Below are 24039 nucleotides of genomic sequence, written 5' to 3'. Positions count from 1 at the left end.
TCGTCAATAATATTTAAAATTGAAACTACAAAATATGCACAATTGTCAATAACATTTAAACTTGAATCTACAATATATGCTGATGTGTAATGATTCGATACATTACATATCATGGTGAGCGAGTTGGTCCAGTGGTAGAGTGCGAAACAGAGGTCTCAGGTTAAAATCCCGCTAAACAGCAATGTCGCAACCCTAGGCATAGCCTGAGTGTGCAAAACAATCCCTCTCTTAGTTTTATTTCTTATTCCTCTTAGTCTAGGACTGGGACGGATGATGTCCGTGATAGAGTAAAAAAATAACCAATGCAACAATTTGTATAACTTTTTTAGCATGTTATTCTTCTTTGATATCACCTTTTGCAATAAAGGTCGATCTTGTAGAAGTTATTTGACAGGTTATTGGTTAAACTGTGTATATAAACTATAAGCAAGAATTAAGGTAATGTATCGAATAACGGGGAGTAGGTTGGCCAAGTGGTAGAATGTGGAACAGAGGTCCAGAGTTAAAATCCCTTCAATAGGTTCATCAACGGGTTTTATACAGGGTGATTGATATAAGTGTGCCAGCCGTTTTATTCGAAAACTATAAGAGATATCAAAAAAAGTTAAATGATAAGTGACTTGGATTAAAAAAAAAAAAATTGTAGTCAAGTCAAACAAATTATTTTAGCCGCCATTTTTCCAATATGGCCACCAGCTTTGATTTTTCTTATAGAACACTCTGTATTTTATGATGTATTCTGGTAGGAAATGTAATTTTAAGACGATTTTATTCTTGTGACTTTTTTCATAAACCTAACCGTTTCAAAGATAATAATGGTTTAAGTTGTGAAATTTTGAATGGTTTTCGAATAAAACAGCTGGCATGCTTGCTTAGGCCTTTATCGAAAGTCTTTCTCACGCAGAAATTTCAAAACTTTAACCATTATTATTTTTGAAACAGTTAGGTTTATGAAAATTCAAGTATAAAATCGTCTTAAAATTACAATTTCTACCAGAATACATCATAAAATACAGAATGTTCCATAAGAAAAATCAAAGTTGGCGGCCATATTGGAAAAATGGCGGCTAAAATAATTTGTTTGACTTGACTACAATTTTTTAAATAAAAAATCCAAGGCACTTACCATTTAATTTTTTTTATATCTCTTATAGTTTTCGAATTAAACGGCTGGCACACTTATATCAATCACCCTGTATAAGTGATTATTCCCTAACCCCCAAGGCCTAGCCTGAAGTAAAGTCAGACACACTGTCATGCTAGAATCTAGTGTTCTAAGACATAAAGTTGTATCGAATAACGTTTGGCAAACCTTATTGTAATACGAGTTTTTATTGTCTTGTATTTATTTTGAATGAAAATTAAATATACAGTCATTACCAAACATCTACCACGTCAGCGATTGGTAAACGATTACACAATTAACACTAATTAACAGCAATTAGCAGTTCCGACTACAGCCTAATCGTAGTTACGTGTGTAATTAGTAACTGTATCGCTGAGCAGAATTTAGAACATTAAGTGAATTGTATCAGAAATGCAGAGATATGATGGAAAAATCACTACATTTTAAACTAATACTCTTGTTTATTTAAAAGTAAATGGCATGAGCGAGGAGTGATCTAGTAGTGAGGTATGAAGGAAATGCACTGATAAATCTGAATTTGACTATGGTACTCAAACAAATTTAATCCCTGATATAAGTTCGTCACAATACCATAAAAAGATATTTGGGAAAAATTCAGTTTTGCAAGAATGGAATACAATTCAATACAGTAACGAACGAAATCAATTTGATAGTAAGGTGCTCAAGACTGAAAACAGTAACAGAGTTACGGTTATGAATTGAAAGATCGACAACTGTCTACAGCTGAGAGAATTTCGATAACAGATTGATTTCTGAGCTGCAACTTTAAGCTTTACAAATGCATTTGTCTTGACCTAGTTTATCTGAAAGACCAATTGTTTAACAAAGTTCAGTTTGAAACGGAAACTAGCTACGTCATTTGAGTCTTTCTATTTAGTTATGAGTAAGATTATTTATATTCATAATGCTTGAAACAAACAACTAATTGGAAAAATGGATACATCCCTTGGAGAAAAAGTACATTGTACCACACTAGAGTCTAAACCTTCGCTAAATCATCACGATGTTGTCCCCTGGCACTGCGGAGTGGGGGAAGCAAAGCATTCTATTGGCTGAGGGAACACCATTACCGCAACGATACGGTTTGTAGCCACCGGCCTCGGTGGTCTAATGGATAACGTGCCGGGCTGAGGATCTGAAGGTACCAGGTTCGAATCCTCTCGGTAGCACTAACTTTTTGTCTAAGATTTTTGCATTATCAGCAAGTTTGGTTAGGTTATGACGGTTTAATTTGTTAATTACAACATTATAAAATTCAATTTGAGCTATTATAATTTTAGAACTATTTTTTTTCTATTAGTAAACCTTGTTCGATTTTTCATTATCAGCAAGTTTGGTTGGTTTGGTTAGGTTATGACAGTTTAATTTTATAATTAATAAATTCTAAAATTGAATTCAAGGCATTTATAATTTTATTTTTTGAACAGAACTATTTTTTCGATTAGTAAACCTTCATTCGATTATTATTTTATATAATTTTTTTATATAATCAGCATGTTTGGTTGGTTAGGTTAGTTTACGACAGTTTAATTTTATAAATATTCATTTTTTAACTTATTGAAAAACTGCAGCATAGGTATATGATATGCATGTAAAACAACACGGGCTTGTTTGGACGCCGTCTAGAGGGGAGGTGGAGGGAGAATCATTTCCCCCACTCCGCAGCGCCAGGGGACAACATCGCGATGATTTAGCGAAGGTTTAGACTCCAGTATTGTACCACAGACAAGGGAAACAAACTTTCATTTCCTTAGTCAATGATTGTACCTACGAGATTTCAGGGATATTAAAAATAGTCATTACCTAGTATACATTATCACACCTCGTACGTGTTACAATAATGGGCCATTTTCTGAAGGACTCTCAAATAAAATTAATTTAAATCAGTTCACAACTTGCGTAAAAGTGAAAGAGAGCAACTCTAGTATTTTCAGTTGAACTCGAAGTTGTGATTTATGGATTCGTTTTTTTTTAGATTTAGTTTAAAATACTTACAAAGGTCTTATTTAAATTGGATCTTGTATTTGATTTGGAGCTTAGTAATTATTTGTTTTACTAAAAAGGTTTAGCGACGTATTTCCTATATTTACTTCTTAAGCACCCCCCCCCCACCCGTGATTTACTTCCTTTACACACCCCCATGAGGGAGAGGGAAATCAGAGATAAATCAAAGGGTTTAGTGCGGCCTTGGTTTACGCCCCCTAATCCACAGGGTCATTCCCTGCACCTGTACCCGGACGTAACTACTTGTCCAAAACAAAGCATTCATTGGAAAAAATATGAGGTCAAGGGCCTGCAAAGCAAAATATTGTCTAATAATTTTACATATTGGCAATTATAAATTATAGAATACTATTTTACACATAATAAATACATATTTTTCTCACTTTTGCTTCATAGTATTTACTTTATTGGTAACAATAACGTCATGCAACGGGCGTGGCCTCATCCTGAATAACATCTCTGACATTCTGACAATTCGCTGACAGCTAAATGTACTTTGACTTTTACATTGCAAACTTTATGCTCTTTGGACTTCTATACTTTACGTGAGACAAATATCACAGTATGTGATTACTAGAACCTAAAATGACTATTTTCAGTACAAAGAGAGGCCTAGAGTTTTTAAATTTGAGGACTTGGTTGTCAGCTTAAGGCGTTTTATTTAAATTTGTATTTTTTTATAGCGTCATAAATTTATCAATACTTTTACAAAATTACAATTAAGTAATTTCCAAAGTAAAAAAAATCATAACTATTGAAACTGCATTTCTACGTATCAATTATACATGAAAATTGATATTTAAAGAAACCAGTTTCAACGACAGTCTTTCATTTTATTTTATGGCTTTAATAGTAAGCTTGACTCATGCTTACGTTAAATAATGATGTGCGTTAAAATAAACTACGTTTAGAAGGGTAAATGTATAACAATAAATCGTAAACAGACCTAAACTGTTATTTACGATTATAATTTATAAATATACTTCTGGGATAATTTAATCAAGAACAGATACTAGCTTTGAAAACTCTTTTGTTTGGAAGTGAAGTAAAGACTGTATACTATTTGACAATGAATTTTAAGTGTATTCGTAAAAAACACACTTATAGTGAAAAATGTTTTAGAAAACAATACTAAAAAACACATATTTTACTGGAACTTTTCGTTTGGTCATGTAGAGTAAACGGGGATTAAGTAAGTCTAAAGGGAATTTTCTAAACGTTAAAGGAGAACGGGATCACAACCAACCTGGAGTTAAAATATTCAATTTTCACCCGTCAATCGATGTATCACTTTATATGACTGCGAGTGACGTCATCGTTACCTGTATCAGCTGTAGCTTGCATTTCTTGTTAAATTGAATTTGCGATGAAAAATTAACGTGTGAAATGTATTCAAGGTAATTTTTAGTAACGATGCACAGCTTAGAATCAACTACATTGCATATCTTAGTGGAGTTTTGTGCATAATTTGAACATAATATATTCCAGCTTTTCACACATGATATATATAATTCGTGAACCATAATTTTGTATTTAATTTAATAAATGCGTTAATACGATTTAAAGATTCTCATATTTTATTGCAACTGCAAATTTTGATAAATTTGCAAACTTGAAAACTAAAAATCACTATATAAAGAAAAATATCTACAGTAAACATGTTTTTCAACACATTTTGCAATTTTAAGTACATACTCGTAATTAAGACTCCTTAATATTTGGTTTCCATACTACGGAAAATTATAATTAATTGTATGGTGGTCCATTACATATGATTCCTAAAGTACTGAACTCCCCTAGACGTATATGAATGTTCAAAATTTAGTATTTTCCTCACTCCAGCTATATTTAGACCCTGCAAAGCATAAATGTAAAACTGTTAGTAGTCAGAGGAGCATCATAACCGATAAGAAAATAAAACGAAAAAGGGTGTTTAAGTAGTTTACTGATGACCTACACATTGGTAAAGCTTAAAGTTTATAACTACTAGCATCAAAGCATATATCTGTAAAGCTGCCTATTATGCTTTTGTACAATAGAACATGTCAATATAGCGATTCAGTCAAGCAACAATTATCATCTCAGAGGGTTCCTGAATCATTAAAATAAGACCAAAACTCAATATAACTCAATAAATCAAGTTAACGATGTATTGTTATTAGTTCTTAAAAAGTAGTTAATTGATTACCAAAAATAAATGATAAGAAAATTACATAATTACTCAACTAGAGTCAGTGTTGAAGTAGTACAAAGCTATATCATCACTTACTACTCCTCACCTCTGATTAAGTATTTTAACACATTCTATTAAAAGCATCGAAAATATGAGTTGGTTTTACAAAATTTAACCAGGTTCACGGAGAATCTATCGAGGAGAACCATAAGTACTGCAATAAATCAATTCAGCATCTCGAAGGTCCGAAACCGGGTCATAATTTATTCCTCGACAATCGCTAAAAACTTAAATTCTTTTGGACATTCATGAAAGTGTAGAGTATGATGATCAAATCCACGCAGTAAGTCCTCTCTATTTCAGATTACATTGTTAATAAACTCTATAGTATTACGAAATTCGAAACTCTTAAACGACTTAAAAGTGTAACAAATAACAAATTTTTTTACCCATTTTAACTAAAGGGTGTGATCGGACACTTAGAAAGCTCACATTAGATTACCTACTAATTTATTTTTATCAAACAATTTACAATTGGCTTGAGAAAATATTTAAACCAAAGAGCCGCCATTGCACCATCAAATAGGAAGAAAACCATTGTTGATCAATGGTGTTTAAACCCGCCTTAACTTCGTACAAAATAAGATTAATTAATTAGATTAATCATTTTTGTTTGTGTTATGTGAAAATGATAAAATGATTTGATACAATAATAAAGATTCGTAGAGGTTTTTATAACCATTTGTTAGTAATCATATAACCTATTCCATGAAATGTGAAACATTTGTTGATAAATTAGTAAAAAAAATTCTTTTTCAACATGAAAAATACCCTGACAACTCTATAAGATGTTTTATATGGAATAATCTACATATAATTCCGACAGGCTAGTTAAATGATACATAATATAACATTTTAACTTAATACAGTATTAACATGTTCTGGTATGTAAAATATTAACAAAATTTCCAAGAAGTATGTTTCTAAAGTTCGACTAAGTAAGTCTTGGGTTGATCCAATCCAGATCGTTTCCACCGAAAGGTATCAATTTCCTTTGGAAAGTTGTTCCAGCGAAGTTAACGTTTCAATGACTTCGTCTTCTATGGAAAATAAAACTGCCTCCTCGATGGATTTGTTAAATATATTACAACAATGATGCATCTTTATGTTAATTAAGGACTTGTGAAGTATGAGTGATTTGGTACCAAACGGGAAACTTATAGATAGTATAAAGCAATCTACGTAGAAGGTATGCGTTTTTTTTCTATAAAATATAATCCTAAACGTTTACGGAATAGCTTTAAAGTTTATTTAAAACTAATGAGAATAAAGACTAAGTACGCTGTGACTATGAGAAATCTCGTAGGGCTAGATGTTTAAACAAAATGGTTTATCGTGTACAATGGTATTATGATTCGTTTGAAAGAAACCCACCTAAGAAAGGACCTGTTATGCCTTTAGTGCTATACGAGATTAATTACGCAAGTCAGTCATTTGGCAAAGAAAAATCTATATTTTTAATAAACATAATTACAATCAAATTATTTTCCAGTGTTACGCTGTTACTATCTATAGCGTTTATTTATTTTGAAGATTGAGACCATTCATTAGATATAACCAATAGAAAAATCAAGATAGCCTACAACATTAAATTGTCAATAAACTATTAAATGAACAATTGAAAAAATCATGTTATCTATTAGTTCAGAAGCAAACAGTTTCACAAACTATTCAATAACTACTAATACCTTAAACGTATTATATAGAAAGCTAGAGCTCCTTAATTGAACTTTATTTTTACATTACATTTCTACCACACGGTAACGTTTTTGGTATTTTTATTTACTACTAAGCAAAGCGTGGGTAAAGTAATTAAAGGGAGTAATTATTGGATAAGTAAGTAAAATAATGATCAGGTTCAAGGAACGATTCTCTACAACGAACTGCTAGATTGTAAAGAGAACAATAACGTCGAGACTTGTAATAAATTAAGCTAATCCTCTGTGACTTCTCAGAGAAACTCTGGGAAAAGTAATAATCCTTAACTCCTTAGATTACAATCTCATCTAACAGGGAGACTTAGAATCAAGAACCAAGACGTCACTCAACAGTTATTTTCCTGATTCTGAAAACATCTTTCACCAAAGTTAAGCAACACAAATAGTAGGTATAATTTTGGCAGTTTTCTTTTTGGTATGGTAGTTTATACATTTAATGGGATAATAAAACAACTCAGGATTCGATTTAAAATAATATTCAGTATTTGGGGTGCGTGGGTTCTACATTTTACGATGTGCAGACTGAAAAGAACAAGAGTTACTTTTTGATTTCACATAGACTCGAACGAAAACTAACACACAAAATAGTAACACAATCCTGCAAATAGGTCAAATGCATCTTGCCATAAATCCAAATTAAAAAGGCTATAATTAAAAAATATTCATAATTTAAATAAATGTACTTTCAACTTTTATGTAGATTGACACGGTTCATGTTGAAATGTATTACCTCCAAAGATGATTAAAATATTGTTAGGCTTTCAATTATGAAAATATGGGTCTGGGTAAAAAAAAAATAACAATCAGTATTATCTCCCCTAAGTATGAAAATGCAAAGTAAGTATTTAAGGAATAAGAGTAAGAACAAATCAATAATAAACAAAGATATTTCAATAAAGATATTTAAAATGAACTTAAGCTTTATGTCATATTTTTCTTTGGAATTTAATTAGAAACTGACAAACCGTTATTACATTCTTCGTGCGATATTTAAAGGCGTCGTTCTTAAAGAAATCCTTTTAAGTGTAGCTTTTTTCCACAAAGATATAAGGGATTATTAATTTATCATCTTATAAAAATGGTACAACTACATTGTACTTTTATTTGCACTAGCTGTATAGTATGGTATAATATTTCTTATGCTCTTTAATTGTTAAAAACGTTATATATATACCATGAAGTAATACAAATTTAAAATGATATTTCTAAAAATAATCATTTTGAAAGTGGGTAAATGTTTTTCTCAGTATTATTACGGAAAATTGGATAAATAAAAAAAACTCCATAGTATTTGTACAACATAAATTTGCAAATCAGCAAATGAGTGGGATGTACCTAATCAAAAACATTTCTCTGAAAAGAATCGATTAACTTTCACAACAAAGTCATTCCGAAGTTTCCATTAAAAAGACCATTTAATACGCTTGAAATAAGTATTTATGGAAAAGTAATTTAATATATTGTTGGTGCTTATAATGATTTTACAGATTGTAACAGTAACGTTTATGATGCAAAATCGTAAAATGTTGTTAAACATGATGGAAAATTATAAAAACTTAAAATAAATTAATATTCATATAAGCACTAAGCCAAACATGAAATGAAATATGCTCTATACTAACTCATTTTGAAATGATCTAATATTTATATTGTAAATATATTTTAAATATTAGAATACACTTTTTTATTCATAAGCTATATAATAGCCCAAAAGAAACTTAATTAAAATAATGGCTTCGTAGTACATTGTAATACAATGTTAATACTAACTCATTCTGTGTGTATATTAAATTATCTTCATAGGAAGGTTGTTTGAATAGAAATCTAAAACCAGGTTTTAATACGAGAAATAGAGATTTCTGTAGACTTTTAATGGTGTTTGGTTTGTACTTGAGCTTACGATACTTTTATAAACTACATTGATAAAAACAATTTGATAATAAGAACGGTTTAAAAATTATTTCGAAACAAATAAACATCATAATCATTCATTGAGATAATAGAACTCAAATTTTAAGAATAATTGAACGTCACAAAATAGAACTTTAAGCATTTCCTAAATAAGACACCAATCATTATAATTAAAATGAGGAGAAATATAAGAACTCAATTCTGTTTATAGACGCTAAATGTAAACCTGAATCCACCACCTCAGCAACTACAGATACCTGTGTATCGATCACGGATCAGCATTTAACAGCAATTTCAATTCAGACCGCCAGAGATCGCTGATCTCACAGAACACCAAATGTCAATTAAGCTTTCTGTTCGGAACTACATGTGTTGTGAGTCCGGGGGTTTGATAGTTTTAATTCATGTTATTGGCTTTATCAATTTGTATTAACTAACAAAAATGTGTTTTTAACTAGAAAAAAAATAATACTGTCTTTTATTAACGTACCTGTAAATATCGAATGCGTTATTTGATATTAGTATGAGAAAAGTAATAGTAGGTTAGTCCTACATAAGGCCTTGAATCAAAGTAAAAAGAATTCGTCATTCCATCCCCTCGTAAAAAAACGTTTTCTCGTAAACAATTTTAATCGACTTTGAAATAGGTTGCAAGATGAAATCGCTTTTTCAACACTAATTCCATGAGAACAGTAAAACCAAAATAAATTAAGCTAATCCATGATAATTTATGGCCACCATTATCTCTTTAGTAGGGATATTTATTCTGGGACTTAGAACCATCTCAGCAATAGTATATGATACAGTAATAAAGGGTTTAAATGGATCAATACATTATCTACTTGAATAGAGTAATTAATATTTTTATCCTCCTAGTCCTTAAGACTCGGGTTTAAACACCGTATTTCACCAAAGAATTTTTTATCAGCTGTTATAACCTATTATAGCAATAATAACCTGGTTTACATATTATTATTCGTATAATAGGCATGCATTTTATTTGGAAACTACTACTTATAGGCCTATAAAAAATTACAAACTGGACCAATATCCATAGTTTGTAATTCAGCTTTAAGTTATCAATAGTTACTGACAATTTATATAATTACTATGGTTTATACCATCTTTTTACATAAACATAATAATGTTAACGACGCTAACACATAGGAAAATCATGATAAAGTTACGGAATTTACATAAATCTGCAATTTTATCCAGCTATCTGAAATTAAATCAACAAGACTTCTTTAACCCGATAGCTAAGTGCAAGTAATTGTAAAAGTACAATTTCTGTTATTTATAAGATAATCATTATCCTCTTCGTGTTTGTATAGTACAGGACAATTACTATTCCACCACAATACTCTAGTCTAGCTGGCAATCAGTTCACAATTAGTAACGTGTGCTACAAGCGTAATTCGCCCTACGTGGCTTGCATTGTTGGAGGAGTAACATGTTAGATAAACTATCAGTCATTATTGTACTATCTGGGTAGTAGCATAGAAAAAAAATAATTAAAATATAGACTGTCAGCTGTGCTGTGGTTACCATTGGTTCTGGCGCACACCGGTGGGAGCGCCGTGTAGTTACGTAGCGTGTACTACGTAACTACATGGCGTCCCAGTGGTGTACGCCTGAACCTATGGTAACCGCATCACAGCTGACAGTCTATTAATTCTTTTTGTCTATGGTAGTGGCAGAGGGGTTACTTTCAAACGAAAAAATTCGCGAGTTTACTTATTTTAGGAATAAATTCTGGGCTAGGTCGCTGTTCGTATTTAGGCTCTTGTTATTTGCGCTGTCAAAATACCCGACAACGGTAAGAAAGAGCAAGCATTTCACAATACAAACGATTGTATTAAATTTGAATTGATGACTAAATGGCTGAAATGTTGCTGATATTACTGTCGCTGATGGTAGATGCTACAGGCTACAGGTTCGGTCTTAAATAGGACAGTTCAAAACACAATGCTCAAGTACTGTCAGGTCCAGTTTCTAAACACAAAAGAACCTTTACAATAATAACTTTAAAAATGTCATTGCGATGACAATGATAATGTATTAACCCATTTGATAATATTAGCTGCATTAATGTAAATATTTTATTTTGATGCATAATAACTTTTAGTTTAAGATATCATATTCTTTTAATACAACCTCAATGTGAACATTATTGATGAGATTATGGAGGCTAAAAAACATATAGTATGTATTATTATCTAAGGGCTAGGGCTTCTTCTTCTTTGCGCGATTTGCTGGTGCGTGTGAGTGTGAGAGTGTGAACGTGTTTTCTTTGTCTTTTATATTAATAATAATTATTATTTTGTAAAACTGCATTTTGTTTAATCTGTTCTTGATGGGATAAATGGATGGATTTATATTAGATTAAGAAATTTCATTGTATTTTTATTCGTTTATATTTAAGTTTGTAAGGCTAAGTGTAAGAGAAGGCCATGTGGCCCTAACTTTGCATGGTAAAATACAGAATTTTTCATTTAATTTCATTCATTTTTTCATTTAATTTCATTTTATTATTTAAAATTATATCGCAAAATTCTAATGTTGAGATGGAGCTAAATATACGAGCACAATAATCATTTTGTAAGGCGACAGGTTTAGGAAAATAAATAGGTTTCATAAAACGTTGAAAGATGGAGCAAACTAAAACTATCTTGAGCGTTCCAGATAAAATAATTTTGTAAACATTTTTTAACAGCTTTAATTATTTGTATTGTCAGGTTATTCCTTCTCAACTATAATTTAACACTGCAACGTATCATTTTAATTTTTTTTTACCTTTGTGAGTTTTACAATTGTAATGGAAAAAAACCTAAAATGTCGGAGTTTTTTATTCTAGGACGCTAGGCACGAGCCTGGGATGGGTTTTTACATTACTTCAGGCTAGACCTAGAGGTTTCGGTATTATCACTACATAAACACATACATTTGATTTTTTCATCGTCCCGCGCTCTAACTACTAGACCAGCGTGCTCCCCTTGGAGTACTAGGATGATCTTCTTCAGCTAACATTAACACATTGATGATGTATTATAAGTTAACTACATGTTTATTCTAGATTAAAATTAAAGTTGTGTCTTGACTGTACTTTAATCATAGAATTTTCGAACTTTTCCTACCAAGCTATATGGTATGGCAGTATATTTTCTATGCATTCTGATGTAGTTTTCTACTAAACATTGTAATTACAGTAATCTTGCCAACACTCTACATATATTGAATGGAGTTAAAATTTCACTAGTAGCCAGCTATAAATAAAATGAGGCTCTAGCAGGGCAATCATTGGCCTCGCCAAGACAGCCTCGATGACTGGGGTGATAAACTGTTCGCCATTATCATCAACAATCACCGCTGGAGGCTGTGTAGAGTGTACTGTGTGCGGCGACCACCTCGCTACTTTTACTACTACCCTGAGTCTTTTCACATCAGACAGTTTTATGTAGTTAAAACTTTTTATATATGTTTTTAATATAATCTACAAGGTGTAAATACAGTGAACCTCGATAACAAGTCAATTTTAAATTTATTTTACTCCTAATCATTTGTAATTGCAAACGTCGGTAATGATTCAATCTTGATAACGAGTATTATTTCTTAATACCCAAGAGAGTCTTCTTTTTTATGTTTATTATTTTACTATACGTGCCAACCGTTTAGCCAAAACATATTTTACATATAGCCATACTTCAATAATTTTCATTGAAATGGTGACCATACAAAGTATGTATTTTAATCCAAGTATGAATGGAGATGAGTGTAGGATGAGTGGCGTGATCTTGTTGTTTTGTTAGTGACTAAGGCCAACATAATTCCTTAGACACAGCTGTTAATTAATAGCCCATACAGCTAATGGCAACTACAGTTTATAGTGGAATCCGAACCACATTTTTTGCCTTGGTATTAACGAATTGGCCTAATTATCAGGATAGTACTGTGGATAGTCGTAGTACTCACTAGTTCGGACGTTAATCCACACCAGGGAGTATCGAATCTACAGTGTATGCCTATAAATATCCACAATTCGTGACCTCCTAGTAGCTGGATTACAGGACGATGCCACCGTCTCAGTCTACATTTATTATTATCGAAGTTTTACTGTAGTTAGGCTTGATGTAATAAAACTGGGTAGCTTAGAAGCTATAATGACCTTCTATCCGTCTGTAAGGTAATGGTTAATTTTCAGGAAGGTCAGTAGCATTCTGATGGTTTTAAATCGGTCGCGGATTTCTATTAAGGTAGGTTTTTATTAATTGTTTCTACCAAATTAGGAATACAACTATTACCAAATAAGAATCTAGAAAACTAAACAAATAATAAAGCTTTATAAGCGATGAGTTTCATTGTTTTAAAATTAAATATTAAGAGTATAAAGAATCAAATTCAGTCCAAAAACTAAAAATTGTATAGCTCAGGCCTATATTTTCTCTTCTTATAGTGTATGTGGAAATGTGTACAATATATCCCTTAATGAAATATTGATGTAAGTCATCTACTTTCTGCTCGATTTCCGTTTCAAGATTGGAATTTATTTTGGAAACGTTCTGGAATATTGCATTTCATAATCGAACAAACCATTATAATCACGAATTTTTTAATATACAACTAAAAAATAATCATTACAATCCTTATGTGTTTTTGAGTATTGTTAAATTAAATTACTTACACTACGACAAAATGTGTTGTATGCTTTGGAGTTTTAAAAGTTGGGGAACAAAAAGATTCATTACAGATGTGAGATTAAAGCTATACAAGTTCCAAATACTGAGAACAAAGGATGGAAAAAGTAATCAACCTGGGAACTGATGTACGTTAAGGACGTCCGTATTACTATTTTGGAAATACTTGATCATGAGCACAATAAGTTAATCTTTGTTACTTTTGGTATAAATATTTCATTTTATAAAATAGGCCTAGTCATTCATAAGTGTATATTTTTATCATTTACCTTGACAAAATACTGATCAATAAGGTTTTATAAAGGCATATATTATTACTATACTATGAACGTTACGTATTTATTGTGTGAATTTATGCAATATGCTTTGACACTATAACGACAATAATTAGGAGAATAAAAGTCTTTTAGACTCGAAATAGGGTAATATTTTAGATAGGTAGATGATTACCTTGTTATTATAGTAATATGCCGAAATACTAGTTTTTGGCATATTAATAGAATATTTGAAACATGTTAAATTTCATACATTACGTATACTTCTTTACGCTAGAAAAATTTTTAAATCCATAAATATAAATTTGGGAATGTGGTAAATCACAAACCATACGTAGAAAGGCAATACAAGCCGAAATCAAAGGTTTGAACAGGTAAAATGTTCGTCAACAAGTTCAATAAAGTTTCGAGAATCCCTTTAACATCAAATATCACAGAGGTTTTCAGACGAGTATGAGAGTATGTTTTAATAAGCTCTTTTGTGACTTTGAGTCCACAAATATTCATACATAACCCCTCCCTCTCTCTTCACACCCAAATTAGTCGAAATTTATTCTTTTATCACCAATCCTTTTATCGTTTAAACCAAATTTGCTAATTATAGCAACACGTTCTGTTAAACTGTGTTTAGAAAACAACCGTGTATGAATCGATACTATTATTCGTTCTAAAATGATTTAGGTAGGCCTATAATCTGTTTCAAACCCAAAACTGTAAAGTTTGAAGACAATTACAAATTTTCATTTTCATTTTTAGAACTCTTTTACGAACAAGTTCTTGTTTGTTTGTAATGTTATTTCAATAAAATAATTTTTTACACAGTTTCATCCAATATCATAGTTGTGTCATTTGATGAAGATAAAATCAAAATGTTTGCTGGACCGTTGTAGAGGCTAATTACGGAGTTTCAGATAAGTTCCAACAGTCACTAGTTGAGTTGGCGTCTATAAGCTGTTACCTGGTAATTTAGAGATGTAGAGTGTAAATCTATCTACCGTGTAAGTTGAAGGTTACGAAAGGACAAAGAGAAGTGCCTCCATTTCAGAGATATCACATCTAGAAAAGGCAATCAATTTACGTTGTATCATAAATTCCCTTCGTTAAGTGTAAACAGCTTCTGATTAACCAATATATTCCACCTACCTACTTGTAAAAGATGATTTTGCACATACAGAGGCACTAGCCTGTAAATGTGAACCAATCAAAGCCCTTCACACTTGGTTGATGACTTTGAGGAGCATCAGAGATATTACTTTATCGATTCGAACTGGACTTTACTTTATATAAAACAGGCTAAATTAAACTGAAATGAGGTGAAACGCATACCATTTTACATTTTACACTAAATGTAGCTATAGAACCCCCATAGTTTAATTTTTTAATACGCCTAAAATAGTTTTACTTGATCCATACCGGGTCTTTTCTAGTATTCGTGCCATATACTGTAGTTAAGAAATATCTACGACCCATAAAAAGTGAATAACCGAAGGAAAACAAAGGTAAACATAAAAAATATGTTTTATCCTTTCAAGTCACCCACACAACTCTTCAGACAGTTGACTACGGTCTCCCTGACTACTCGGGACGTCATTCAACCTCAGACTTTGATCTCAGCCTCGTAACGATCTGTGAGCGGTTTACAGCTTCACAACACTGAACTTCCGGTCTGGGGATGTCTCCCCCTCGTCAAGTCACCCACACAACGCTGCAGACAGTTGACTACGGTCTCCCTGACTACTCTCAGGACGCCAATCAACCTCAGACTTTGATCTCAGCCTCGTAACGATCTGTGAGCGGTTTACAGCTTCACAACACTGAACTTCCGGTCTGGGGATGTCTCCCCCTCGTCAAGTCACCCACACAACTCTTCAGACAGTTGACTACGGTCTCCCTGACTACTCGGGACGTCATTCAACCTCAGACTTTGATCTCAGCCTCGTAACGATCTGTGAGCGGTTTACAGCTTCACAACACTGAACTTCCGGTCTGGGGATGTCTCCCCCTCGTCAAGTCACCCACACAACTCTGCAGACAGTTGACTACGGTCTCCCTGACTACTCGGGACGTCATTCAACCTCAGACTTTGATCTCAGCCTCGTAACGATCTGTGAGCGGTTTACAGCTTCACAACACTGAACTTCCGGTCTGGGGATGTCTCCCCCTCGTCAAGTCACCCACACAACTCTGCAGACAGTTGACTACGGTCTCCCTGACTACTCGGGACGTCATTCAACCTCAGACTTTGATCTCAGCCTCGTAACGATCTGTGAGCGGTTTACAGCTTCACAACACTGAACTTCCGGTCTGGGGATGTCTCCCCCTCGTCAAGTCACCCACACAACTCTGCAGACAGTTGACTTCGGTCTCCCTGACTACTCGGGACGTCATTCAACCTCAGACTTTGATCTCAGCCTCGTAACGATCTGTGAGCGGTTTACAGCTTCACAACACTGAACTTCCGGTCTGGGGACGTCCCCCCCTCGTCAGGGTTTGCATGAGCGGTGTCTGTTTTGTGGTTAACTCTAACCTTCTGTCGGGTATAACGTACAACCATTGACTTTCGGATACATAAATAGACAGCTCGACAGCTCACTAATTGGAACAAGCCATTGAGCTATTAAAAAAAAATTACTTAATTGAGTGAGCATAAGTACAAATCTTAAATTGTATATGAGCTATACACTAAGAGATGTTTAAGTAAATTATTTACACAATTGCACACTAATAGACAGCTCACTAATTGGGACAAGTTATAAAAAACAATATTTACTTACTTGAGTGAGATTAAGTCCAAATCGTATATTGTATATCAGCTATATAAACTTAAGGGAAGTTTAAGTAAATTATTTACACAATCGCACTATGTCCGTGTCAGGATTCGACAAAGTCAACTTTATTGTAAACCTTGCAAGCTTTAACATGGTAATAAACATATGTTATTTCATCTATAGTCAATGGTTATACTCAACCGACTATTTAACTATAATATTCAATGAAATTAGTTGATTAGGTCATATTAGATTTGTTTAGTTGTTCTCTAAAAGTATTGAATTCAGAGAACACAGTTGGGCTGTATCGTAAAATAAATTGATCACATTTATTTCAATTAGCCGTATGTTCAGGATATATATAAAAAAACAAATATTACGACTTGTAGTGAATAGAGTGTTTCAATAAAGAAGGAGTTCCCCTTATCTAAAAGGCATGAAATTTGAAAGTGAAATGTTCAATGGAAATAATGCTATATTTTCTCAGCATCAAAATGACAAAAAATGGGTACTTTCCTGTTAAATGGAACATTCATTATTATCGATGATCTTTTCGATATATCGATACCTATTTTTGTCTTCCGATCCATTACAAATTGACAACTGATCTTGTTTAGGCTAAAATAGTCTATTATATGGATTAAGAAATGAAACTGTTCTAAGCTAAACTAACATAACCAAACAAACTTGCTGTACCATTTAAAAACTCTGTTTGATATCAGAAAAGGCAAGTTAAACACGGAATTTTTAAATATTACAACAAGTTTGGTTATATATGTTAGGTATTTTTTTTACAGTTCCATTTCATTATTGTTTGTTGATACTGAACAATATTTATCGTAGTTGTCAGCTGATATGTTTCAATTTGTTAATATCGATACATCGAGAAAAAAAAATCATCGATAATAATGAATGTTCCCTTAACAGGAAAGTACCACAACATGTTGCATCATTGTTGTTAAACTTTTCGGAGGATTCGAAATGTCACGTAAAAGTGATTAGAGTTGTCAAGCTAAACAAATCGAAACATGTTGACCGCTTGGTTTTACGTAGGCATAATCCATTTCACACAGAACATGCTATTACCGAACGTTGTTGCGGATAATATCTTTTTTGTGTTTGACATAAATGTATTTGACGTTTATATCCCCAATTCGCTTCTAGTACAGTTTACGGTTTGTATAGCTTATTTGTTGTTTAAAACAGTATTTTTAAATTACTACTACTGTATTACATCGTTTATAGTGTAAAAGTTTTCTACGATAAATAGAAAATCTTCTTCACCTAAAAGTTATTTTTTCTTCGGCCCTAAATCCACCGAAAAAAACATCGGTATTGGAAGATAAACATGTTGCATACACCATACACCATACCATAGTCATACACCAGACTTGAGGAACTACACCACTTACATTAGAATACAGTTTAAACTCAGACATCCTACCATACGTTTCAGACATACATTTTATTATCATTGTTATCGTTATTATTATTCTTATGCCTTGTTATTGTTATTCATGGTCATTCTGCATTGTTATTGTTATGTCATAGTTTATAGCTGTTATTGTTGATTATTTGTATCGATGCAATTGCTGATGAAATGTTGTTTTGTTGCAATTTAATGTTTTGTATTTATATAATCTTATTATAATCTTAACTGATTGTATTTTGTAAATGGCATTGCCGTGGAAAATAAAAATGAAAATAAAAATGAAAATGTTGGAGAAAAATCCTACACTTTTAACACTTTACCGCATAACCGACAAAATAATTATATAGCAAACTTTACGAATCCAATCAATCATAAAAACTTAATGAAGTATAAGTACTTACAACGTAATGCTAATTTGTAAAACAATCTCTATAATTACACTGCAATTTTACATATCTGAGGGATAAATTAAAATTGACATGCAAATTAAACCGATGAATTATGCAGATATAGACAGTCATTGGCTGGTCCAGTGGCTAGGGTCATACACCGTGGTTATTTACATTGATGTATTACACTCAACCCCCCTGGGTTTGCTTGATGTATTGGTTGTAAGTGAATTAAAAAACTTGTATCTACGTAGGCCAGCATGTTAATTCTGTATTTCATTTTGCTTTTCAATTGAAATCTCTAACTGCATGTTGTTACATATAATTGAATTATGTGTATGATAAACATTAAATAAAAGGCATTTTCACCAAAACTGTAATTACTCGTCCTTAATTATGTCATTAATAGGTTTAACGGGTTATACTCCTAATACATCTATAATCATTTACGAAAAATCTTATGCTTGTTTCAAACCTGCCAAGAATTGGTTCAATAAAAAGTTTAATATTTTCAATTCCACAAACCTATAAAAACCTATTTATAGAAAAAACCTTTGCAATAAAATAATGTACTGTACAATGTAATTTAGTATTTATATTTTATACATCACAGGCTATTTTAATTATATACCGTTCCGTAATTTGGAAATGTAGGTTTTCTAAGAACGACGCACTATGGGTAATGCAACATAAGTAGTTCTTGCTGTCCTATTAAATTTTCTTAAGGATATAAATTCAGTACTTTATCTCATCAACGCATTGAAATAAGGTTTTCCGTTGCTTTTGATTTTCTTAAATAGAACTTTAGGCCTTAGCGCAACACTGTTTTAAACACGATGTTTATAAAATTACAATTTGATGCTCAGTATGTATAGTTTTGACTATGTAAACGTACATTTCCAAGAACTACAAAGGTGAATATAACCGACAAGGCAGTATTCATGTTACGGTTGAACTCCTTATTCCCACATGATACTTCATCTCTTATTCATCAACAATCCCTAGAGAGCATGCAGGGTACATTGTATGTGGTCATGGAGTAACTAGCCTAACAAGTAGCTTGTAACAAAATGTATGCAAATATACAAACTGATACATTATGCAAAATATTTTCGATTTTCTTAAAGGAGATCTTGAGTAAAAAATACTCAACAATAAAATATGACGTGAGAAGAATTCCTGGACGTAAATAATCGAAAACAATACAATTTTTTCATAGTTAAGAATTTTAAAATAAATCGTTAGTTTTAACATGTAACCAGAACAACCTAAGCGACAATGACCTATTTCCAACGTGTTGTCTCAAAACAGTTTGCCTATTTCAACAGCATTGTGTTATTTTTTTGTATGAAGCAAAGCTATCAGTTAACTTTAGAATGCGAGTCTTACTTTTAAAATATTTAGAAATGTTGGTTTACATACAACCATTTTTATTAGGTAATAAATGTTATATTGATTGTCTTTTAATGTTTTTTTAATAAAAATGTATATATTTAAAACGTTTATTTCGTTACTATCATTTTCTTAATGAAGATAATAAAATATTTAAATAACATTTCAAATTAGAATATATTGTACATATTAAATTAACAGTGCAGTTATACAATCTTTAGCTAAATATTCCCAAATAACATATACTAAAAACAACATGTATGTATATAAACTAAAACAGTAGGATAATTAATTGTCGAAGAATGACAATTTGAGCGTACTTACATTTAATCACACATTTTACTAATCAATATTATATGAAAGATAAACAAATACCTATTCTCTTAAATATAACCTTTTGATAAACGATATGATATCCGGGAAAGGCATAGTATTAGATGAGTTGTATCGCTTTTAATAAGGAGTATATCTTTTAAGTAAGAACAAAAGCCTTCCAGACACATTATCCTGAAGGTGACCTATTTCAGCTATTGGTTTCACATTTCCCATATAAAGCTGTATAAGGGTCAATCCTCTTAGTCCGCTAGACTTGGTTTTCAGACTCAGTTTGATTGGATGGTCATCTGATTATTCCGTAGAAATGAACAGCTGAAACTGAACTGACCTCGGGACTAAACAGTGGGAAATATTATAAACCGTTGCATATATTTTGACAACAACACAGTAACTGGTGGAATACATAACTGTCATTTTAACAGATTTTCGGTAAGTTTATAAATCAGTTACTTTGTTTAATGATTACTTGCATGAATAACTAATAAAATATCAATAAATTTGTTTTCAAATATAATCAGCAGATCTATACCACTATTCTTACCTTAAAAATTCAAAAATTAAAGTTAATTATATGAGCTATTTCTGTTAGTATAATATTGGGTGTGTAAGAGTATTTTACTTATAAAAAATACAATATATTATGTTTTGGCCCATCCCGCAATGAGAAATTATAACTTACTGTGGTTTCAACCCCTATAACAGGGACACAATTTAGTACCACAATATAGTACCATTTTTGAACTTCTAACCCAGAATGTAGGCCTAAGTAATAAACAAAATTACAAGGATTTGAACCACCAACTAAGAAAGTTCAAACATATTTTGGTATGAACCACTTAATTTTAAAATAACCAAACACTATGTCTTACCCAACTCTACCCAATAGGAATTACGAAATACTACAGTTTGGACCGTGTCCTCCAAAAATATCAAAATTATTTGGACTACACTCTCTAAAGAAATGGAATATGTATGACGATCTAATAAACATAACATTTTTGTCAACCAATATCCTCGTACCCAAACTAGATGATGTACTATGGATGAAGTGATCTAAAACTTTATCAATGCTCAAACTCAAAGCAGTCACGCATTCATGATAGGTATGATTTCCCAATAACGCAGCGTTATTATGCGTCTTTGTGTTGGGTTAAGTGAGCGCGCGGGAGGATAATGTGTTCAATGGCTCGTGTATCAGTGTGAAACGGTGAGAGGAAACTTGGCTGGAGGGTGAACCGAATCTGATAACCAACTTTGAGCCACAAAACCGAGTCTGTTTTCTATAGGCAGTTATAATCATCATTAGTACCCAGGTAATGGATAATTAAAGGTACGAGTATATGCAAGTGTTATGAAACATTTAAATCTTCACATATATTGTGTAGAAATAGTTTGTAAATCACAATAATAATTAAAGAGATTCAGCAGGTTTGGATCAAAAATGATTACGAACGTTAGCTAAGTAAAGCCCTTTTAAGTATTCGGACTTTCGAAAAAAGAACTATTGTTGAAATTTTTAGAGTAGTGAGTTTTTAATCAATTATACAGTTATACAGTTACCCGTGTTGTGTACATCTGTTTATATTTCCAATAGGCTATTTGGATCCTGTGGGTATTATCATACGACAATACATATTAATAATTATCGTATATTGTGTAATTCTGACCATCCAGAAAACAATTTACTGTAAAAATATGTAATGTTTGCAAGATAGTTGTCGTTGTTGAAAATCAGCCTCAATACTTTTTTATACCTTACATTGTTTCTTTCAAACTAAAACTGTTTTAATGACTGGCACTATCTACATTTTCGAATCTAGTTAAAACTACACGCATAGAACAAGTAAAAATAAAATACATTAATTAAAAATAAAACTAGCGCCAGAGTTTTGACACATTAAATAAGATTAAACTGAACCGAAGCTGGATCAGGTTGGCCAAATACTCGGAGCAAAATAAAATATTTCCCAACACATGTAAGGGACACGAAGCACTGTTTAACATACGGCTCGGTTCACCCTGTAATTTACAGAATACAAGGGTGGTTTCTGACCCAGTTTATGCTGTTACTGACAACTCCACAACTGAGGTGACAAATGTAATTGTAACCTCACCTTTCGTAGCTTCCTAAAATATAATACTTCCCAACACAGTGTAAGGGACACGAAGCACTGTTTAACATACGGCTCGGTTCACCCTGTAATTTACAGAATACAAGGGTGGTTTCTGACCCAGTTTATTCTGTTACAGACAAATCCACAACTGAGGTGACAACTGTAATTGTAACCTCACCTTTCGTAGCTTCCTAAAATAAAATATTTCCCAACACAGTGTAAGGGACACGAAGCACTGTTTAACATACGGCTCGGTTCACCCTGTAATTGACAGAATACAAGGGTGGTTTCTGACCCAGTTTATTCTGTTACTGAGAACTCCACAACTGAGGTGACAACTGTAATTGTGACTTCACCTTTCGTAGCTTTCTAAAGCACAGTGTGGGTTTCTTTAATCATATTATTATAAATTAAGTTTTTATATATAAAAACGATTTATAAAAAAGATTTATATTTGTATATAATGTTTTACATATTTGAATATAACGAAACATGCAGTCGATTTTTCGATTCCGTAGAAGTCTGTAAAAATTGTTGTACTTAATCATAAAAATATATGAAAAGATAGTCGGTAAATTCGAAATGCAAATTTCAAAAATAAATTAAAAAGATAAGGAAAGTGGGGAGACGAAGGTGAATAAAGAATATGAATATGTTATTCGAAAATTTATCAAGATTGTCTCATATTAGCAAGATTTCAAATTAATTTAAACCAAAATTGTGGTTTCCAATAGTTACCTGAATTAGAAGCCTGACCTTTAGCATATAAAGTGGTACGGTTGGCGGGTGTGTAACTATTTTCTACAACAGATGCAAAGAACAAATTCTTCTTTTTCAAGGCCTCTTCCCATTGTAAAGCACGGGTACAACAGTAAGTAATCACTTAGCCAATAATGAGTTTAAAGAATTATCTTTAAATTATCTTTAGAACAATTGGTTTGAGTTTCAAGCCAACTTTCAGTTAAATACAGAAGTATCGATTACAGATACAATTTCCCCCTCTCTAATAAAACCCAACTACCGCTTACCAAGTTAAAGTTTGTACATTACATGGTTCTAAGATGTCTAACCCCTATGAGAAGGGTTCGAACTCAATAGTCTGAACATTAACCGGGGAAGATAAGGAAACCACGAGTCGTTAAACAATGACTATTAAGTTTACCAACCGTTAAGTTTTGTTATTCGAACGATAATTGACTTTCAATTTTGCTCTGTTCAATGTTCCCTTAGTCTTATGTTAAAACAAAATTTCTTCTTTTGTTGAAAAAAATTATTTGATGACTTTTTTACTTATGTTTGCGATTATGGATTATCCTTATATTGGTTGAGTGGAGCCAATTGGTCTTGTAATAGAGCGTGGAACTTCGGTCCCAGACGTCTCGGGTTCAAATCCTGCTATACTTAACTGGATCCTATATAAGTTACTATAATACCACATCCCCATTGATCATCCTGAGTTAGTGTGAAAAATAATGGTAGGCTAGAGTTTAGAACTCTGTGACAAAAATACACATATATGGTAAGTTGTCACATAATCCTTAATGTGTATTTTTTACTGTGTTTGTACTATGATTACTATACATAGAGTCGACATCTTTAACACTAAAAGCTCCTACCCTATGATTA

The 24039-nt window shown here is 32.2% G+C and overlaps 1 protein-coding gene across 1 annotated transcript in view; it reads right to left on the bottom strand.

Moving 5' to 3' along the window:
- The window catches only part of LOC129002694 (roundabout homolog 2-like), a 235419-nt gene that overhangs the window by 195196 nt on the left and 16184 nt on the right, over positions 1 to 24039 (bottom strand). The gene's annotated exons all lie outside the window — the stretch shown is intronic.

The sequence above is a fragment of the Macrosteles quadrilineatus genome, unplaced genomic scaffold (genome assembly GCF_028750875.1).
Source record: "Macrosteles quadrilineatus isolate MER2022 unplaced genomic scaffold, UCM_ALF_1.0 Scaffold_9__3_contigs__length_116548681, whole genome shotgun sequence".
Classification (NCBI taxonomy): domain Eukaryota; kingdom Metazoa; phylum Arthropoda; class Insecta; order Hemiptera; family Cicadellidae; genus Macrosteles; species Macrosteles quadrilineatus.
Note: the sequence above shows the minus strand (reverse complement) of the source record. Positions and strands in the feature narration are given on the sequence as shown.